Source organism: Echinops telfairi, unplaced genomic scaffold (genome assembly GCF_000313985.2).
Source record: "Echinops telfairi isolate 266 unplaced genomic scaffold, ASM31398v2 ScPeMD7_2;HRSCAF=8, whole genome shotgun sequence".
Lineage (NCBI taxonomy): Eukaryota > Metazoa > Chordata > Mammalia > Afrosoricida > Tenrecidae > Echinops > Echinops telfairi.
Genome location: NW_022103898.1, coordinates 25,973,539 through 25,980,333, shown reverse-complemented (window position 1 = coordinate 25,980,333; position 6,795 = coordinate 25,973,539). Strand labels below are relative to the sequence as shown.

Here is a 6,795-nt window from a genome sequence, read left to right as displayed (position 1 = left end):
TTTTCATAGTTAATAAAACACAAGTAAACATCTTTCTGGTATTCTCTGCTTTCAGCAAGATCTATATTAGTGGTTCTCAATGTTCCTAATGATGCAACCCTTTAATACAGTTCCTCATGTTGTGGTGACCCCCCCAAGCATAAAATTATTTTCATTGCTACTTCATAATAATTTTGTTACTGTTATGAATCTGGCGACCCCTGCAAAAGGATCGTTTGATCCCCCAAGGGGTTGTGACCCACAGGTTGAGAACCGCTGATCTATATGATGTCATACTCACCCTTATGAAGGAAACATAGAAGATACAGGTGCTATAGCAAAGTGTGGTGAAGAAATTAAATGGTGCCCAGTTTCAGATAGGATAGTATTTGGGGTCTTAAAGGCTTGTTTTCAAACAAGCAGTCATCTAAGTGAGATGTCAACTAAGCCCGCATGAAAGAAGCACACCAAAATCTGTGACCCAAGGATTTTAAATTATATCATCTAAATCCAAAGGGTGGGAGTAGTATCAGAGCTTAAATTGTGAGATTCTGGTGTATAGAAGTCTATGGATGACAGTGGAAGCCCAAAATACATTCGCAGAATATACACAAGGAATAAACCTCTGGTGATCTCCCTCTAACAGAAATTGAGGGATGGTAATCAACTGGTTATAAGACCGAGAGTATTGGAGAGACGACTATTAGAGATTAAACGGATAAACCTGACTTGAATGGTTAACACCTTGTCACTTGATCTCCCCTCTGATACACTTTGGGCTCGATCTGGTTTTTAATATTTTGTGAGGGTTTTTTTTTTTTCCATATTGGGGTTTATCTCGTTTGTACTTTGTCATTGTGGGTAGCCTTCTTGAATCTTTGCCGATTTTCTATGTTTTTTGATATATGAAACCCAGGATAATGAACCTACAGAGACAACAACTAGAATAAAAGTTCCTGGGGAATACAATGGGGTGGGGGGTGGGGTGGCAAGGAGGATAATAAGGGGAAGCTGATATCAAGGAGTTCAAGAAGAAAGAAAACTTTTAAACTGATTTTAGTAGCAATTTTATAATAATCCTTGATGTGATTAAACTATGAAATGGTATGATGTCTGGATTAGCTCTTAATAAAATATTTTGGGAAAAAATACCTAAATATAATTTTGATTAAAAAAAAAATCAGAGCAGTTATACCCCTTATGCCATATCTTCTTCTGCATCTGGCTTGAATTTCTGACATCTCCTTGTGATATACTACTGCATCCATATTTTAATGATCTTCAGCAAAAGTTTACTTCCAGGTGAGATTAATGGTCTTGCTCAAGAAAAGAGTGTCCACATTCTGTTGGGTCACCTTTCTTGGAATAGGCAAATATATGGATTTCTTCCAGTTGGTCGGCCAGGTTTCCAAATTTCTTGGCATGAGTGAGTGGCTTCCAGTGCTTCAGCTTGTTAAAAATTTTACAACTTGAAGTTTGAATTTGTTTCTCTAGATTGAGATACGCTGAGTGTGCTCTTCCCTTTGGGTCTTCTAACTCCGGGTCTTTGCACATTTCGTTATAAAACTCCACTTGTCTGCTCTAGCTACCCTTTGAAATGTTCTGAAGACCTCTTGGACTTCATCAAGAGCAAGTTTGAGTCTCTTTGTATATCCATTTTGCTCCTTTCTTCCCTGTATTTTTAACGACCTTTTTCTTTCTTCATGTCAGATGTTCTTGATGCCACTCCACAAGTCTTCTGTTCGTGCGTCATCAGTGTTCAATGTGATAAATCTGTTCTTGAGATGTTCTCTAAATTCAGGTATGATATACTTAAGGTTAGATTTTGCCTCTAGCTGACTTCTTTTGATTTTCTAGTTTCGATCTGAGTTTACATAAGAGCAATTGATGTTCTGTTCCACAGTCAGCTGCTGATATTGAGCTTCTTCATTGTCTCTTCCCACAGATGTAGCCAATTTTATCTCTGTGTATTCTATCTTCAGAAATCCATGTATATAGTCTTCATTTGTATGGTTGAAATACCATGATCACGAAGGTGGTTTTCCCAGGGCGAGGCTTATCCATTGCACTCCGGATGTGCTGACCCCTGCGATTTCCCAAATGTGGGAAACTCGACTGCATAATTTGTGGTAGTAGGGGACTATGTTCACATTCTCCCCTGTTTAAAAAAAGAAATAAGGTATTGTGATGAAAAGTTATTGGTCTTGCAAAATTTGATCACAGTATCTCCAGCTTTGTTTCTATCACCAAGGCCATATTTTCCAACTACTGCTCCTTCCTCTTTGCTTCAGTCATGTTACGAATTTCCAGCAATGATCAAAGCATCATGACTGTGTGTTTGATCCATTTCAAATTGAAGAAGCTGATAGAATTCTTCAATTTTTATCACTAGTTTTAAGAGTGTGAATAATCATTGTATTAACTTGACTCACCTGTAGTTGTATAGATATCGTTCTATGATAGACAACATTGTACTTCAAGGTGGATCTTGGAATATTCTTTTTGATGATGAACGCATTAAATGCCCATGTAGTGCAACTCTACTAGAACCACTTTGTTGAAATTAATCTGTAATATTTTATCCAAAGTCTTTGACTTGGAGTATCTATGACTTAGAGTGTCTATGAAGTGGGAGGAATGTATGACTGAATAGCATCAATGAGGAAGAATTATCCAGGCCTGTTCCAGGCTTGTGCTGACAGCTCATGGGAAAGCAGAATCAACCTCTCGGCAGAGACCCTCAGGAGTAGAATCTCAGCAGAGGATTCTGAGCAGATCTCAGAGTGTCTTGGTTACCTCGAGCTGCTGGAGCCAAAAAAAATACTGTAAGTGGGTATCTTTAAAGAAGATACATTTATTTTCTCACAGCTTAGAAGGCTTGAAGTTCAAATGCAGGGTGTGGTTCTAGGAAGGAGTTCTTCTTTATTTGTTTCAGCTTCTGGTCCTGGAAATCTTTGGTCATCCTAGACTTGTTAGATATACCAGTCAGTGTGTGTGTGTGTGTGTGTGTGTGTGTGTGATCTTTCCCCTGCTGTGGGGAGCAGAGAATGGGAAGACAGTGTATATGGATGAGTCCTTTGGTCTCTTATATTAAGAAGCCTGGCAGGCTGGGTCTCTGGGAGTGGAGTCTCTTGTGAGTCGTAGGTGAGTCCCAATCACATTCTCATAATTAATATTGTTCCCCACTACACCCTCCCATAATAGTGCTACCTTAACGTTACCTCTTAACGAGTGCATGGCTGAGTGCTATGTAGCCGGCAGCTCTATCTATAGGAACAGACCTGTGCTAATGCTCCCAGTGGCTCAGAGGACAGCCACTGCCCACTCCCTGCCCAGGGCACTGGTGTTGGGTTATTCCTCCAATATACTCAGGGACCTTTAGGGTTGGGGTACAGCCTACATCTGTGGTTACCTGTAATTAGGGGGGTTTGCACGCTCCCCAACCCCACTCGAGTGTTTATAAGCCTTGGTTGGAAATATATTCTTTCTCTCTGAGCGGACCTGGCTCCTGAAGTCATGGTGGTCCCAGAAGTGAGCACTTGCAGGCTTTATCTTGTCTGATGTCTCTTTTATTTCACTCCTCAATTACAGAACCACCCCTTGGACCCGTTTGATTGTGGGGGCTGGTACCCCACAACCTCTGAGTCTTGTGTCTATTCTGCTCCTTCTACAACTCAAAAGTGATTGGTTCCATTCAGGACCCACTCTACACTGAGATGGTCTCCTTACTATAACAACGGTAAACCCCATGTTCCAGCAGGATCGTATTTATAGGTACAGGGGTTAGGATTTAAACACATATTTTTAGGGGACATAGATCAATGCATAATACAAGGAGAAGTTAATCTACCTGTGACCCTCCTTACTTCCAAGAGGTACTCTTAAAAAAAAAAAAAAGTAAATACTGTCAGGGCGATAGTGAACCACGAGTCTGTTTTCTCTGTTGACTTCAGTAGTACTGCCTGCTCCTAAGGCTCGTCCTTCCTTTTTGCAATGAGAAGGTGACATACGGCCAGTGTGCTTGTCTTGGTCATCTAGCGTGACAATAACAGAAATATCACAAAAGGATGGCTTTAACGTGTATACAATTCTTTTCTTTTCTTTTTCTTCTCCCATAAATTAATTTTCTCACAGTTTAGAAGCCTAGAAGTTCAGATTCAAAGTGCCGGCATCAGGAGAAGGCTTTCTCTGTGTCAGCTCTGGGGCAAGGTCATTGTCACCTTGCAGTATCTGTGGGTCCAGTGTCCCTTGGGGACCTCCATGTGGCTTGGCATCAATCCTTCCTTAGTTCCGAGAGATTCACAGCACAGGGACGCTGGGCCAAAAGGGCACATCCATCACTGATTCCTCATTTTGGTGAAAGTAGGTCCCTCCCTCTCTCTGCTCACTTCTCTCTCCTTTCTCTTTCTCTCTCTCTCTTTGCCTATATATATGTTTAATTAAAAGATAATTTTATTAGGGGCTCTTACACCTCTTATAATAATCCACACATCAATTGTATCAAGCATATTTGTACATATGTTGCCATCATTATTTTTTAAACATTTACTTTCTATTTGAGCCCTTGGTATCAGCTCTTCTTTTCCTTTCCCTGTCCCCCCTGCCCCGTGACCCTTTGATAAATTGTAAATTATTATTATTTTCATATCTTACACCGACTGCTGTCTCCCCCCCCATGGTTTCTGTTGTTCCTCCTGGGGACAGGGAGATTATGTGTTGATCATTTTGATTGGTCTCCTCTATCTCTTGTAAGATAAAAACTGTTGTAGGCCACACCCTAAGGAGCCTCCTCTGCCATCAGATCTGGCTACAAGCATATGGAGTCCTTGAGTGATGAAAACAGTTAATGTACCTGGCTGCTAACAAAGGTTGAAAGTTCAAGTCAACCCAGAGGCCCTTGGAGGATAAGGCTGGCAATCTACTTTTCAAAAATTAGCAATTGAGAGCAGTTTGGCTCTGGCACACATGGGGTTGCCATGATTTTGAATCAATTTGACTGCAACTATATATATATATATATATGTATATATATATATACACACACACACACACACACACACATACATACACATACAGGTATATGTATATATATGCACCCACATAACATATATGTATTCATATCACTCAAGTACATTAAGTATCTATTATATACAAGGCAACGTGCTTGTTGCTGTGGTAAATATTTAGATGAATAAAGATGCGGTGGGCCCTGACCCCACAGACCTTGTGATCTAATCTAGACTCCTCAAAAGACAACACAGATTAACTTCCTGGCACAGAGAAAGTGTGCAGTACTTATTAGCTCCCTTCCTCAACAATCACCCCATTGTCATCCTTACCGCAATGTCCAGCAGCCCCTAGGAACTCCTCTTAAATAACATGACAAGAAACGTGCTTCAGGGGCCCCTGAGCCCCTCAAATCACAGAAACTATTTAACAGACACATTCACACACAAAACTCACTGCTGACTCACAGTGACCCGATACGACAGGGTAGAACTGTCCTTGTGACTTTCTGGACTGTAACTCTTTATGGGAGTAAAATGCCTCATTTTACTCCCAAAGAGCTGCTGGTGGTTTCAAACTGCTGATCTTTCCAATCTACGCCACAGGGATTCTTTTTTTTTTTTTTTTTTTTGGAGAATCATTTAACAGCCTAACTTCACTAGAGTCAACATTTTCAGGGTAAATAATTTGCAGCCTCGTTGTCCCTGCATTAGACGAGCTGGGGGAAAGTTTCTGGACATTCTGGAAAGTTTCTGACAAAGGTCACCCCACGCACGGGAAGTGAACACAAGACAAACTCCAGAAATGGTGTGTTCCCACAGCAAGTCCTGCCCTGATGTCACCAGCCATGGTCTGAGATGCTACCTCTTATTACCTCAGGTCTAACCCAGATGCACGTTCAGGGAGAGCTGGACTGGGGAAGCCCAATCCACTGCCCACGTGACTCAGTCTTGCTCAGTGACAGAGTTCTTTGTAGGTGAGCCCCAGAGCATGGCCACCCTACTTGGGCCTTCCCCAAGAGGACAATCACCCACCCAGGAACCCTGCCCTAGAAAGAGACCAACATTACCCTCGCAATGCTTTCTAGAAAGACATGAACATTCCATTTTTCTTTTCCAAGGAAGTGGATGGAGGGCATTTTCTGGCTATCCACATCCTTGTGTACCCTTGGCCATCGAGGCCATTCTGAGCAGAATGACCTTACTGGACAGAGGGGAGCTGCCTCCTCGGGTTCCCAGGTTTGTAAATCTTCACACCCTGCTGTGCCCCACGTCCCCAGCCCATCTTGCCGGGCCCCACAGAGCAGCTGGTGGGTTGGAACAGCTAGCCTTTGGTTAGCAGACAAGTGCTCAACCACTGCACCACCAGGAATCCTTGGATCCTAGCTCAACACCTGGTACATGGACGCATCCAGAGTAGCAAGTCATGTTTTCAGGGTGAATGAAACAAAGGTGCCACTTAGGAAATTGCTGGTTATGTCTGACCTGTGAGGATGCTAATAGAATAATAATAGCTAACACAGACATGCTCTTAATATATATTAGGTACTGTTCTAGGTGCTTAAAGTTATTATATGTGTTTGCATTACATTTAATCCTTGAAAGAACCTTATGGGCTAGATATAATTATCAATTGGAATAACTATTATTACACCTTCTGTACACGTGAGAATATAGCGATGCAGTAAGATGAGAACAACAAGATTACCTAGCTACACGTTGGTGACGCTGGATGTAAGCCCAAGCAGTTTGGCTCTGGAGCCAGTGTGCCTAGCCACTAAGCTATACTGTCCTGTAAAATAAGAAAAGC

The 6,795-nt window shown here is 41.8% G+C and overlaps 1 non-coding gene across 1 annotated transcript; it reads left to right on the top strand.

Moving 5' to 3' along the window:
- Positions 1-1,980: 1,980 nt before the first annotated feature.
- LOC115870841 lies at positions 1,981-2,140 on the top strand. The gene has a single exon (XR_004046955.1). It is a non-coding gene; the product is annotated as a U1 spliceosomal RNA (small nuclear RNA).
- The last annotated feature ends 4,655 nt before the right edge of the window (positions 2,141-6,795 follow it).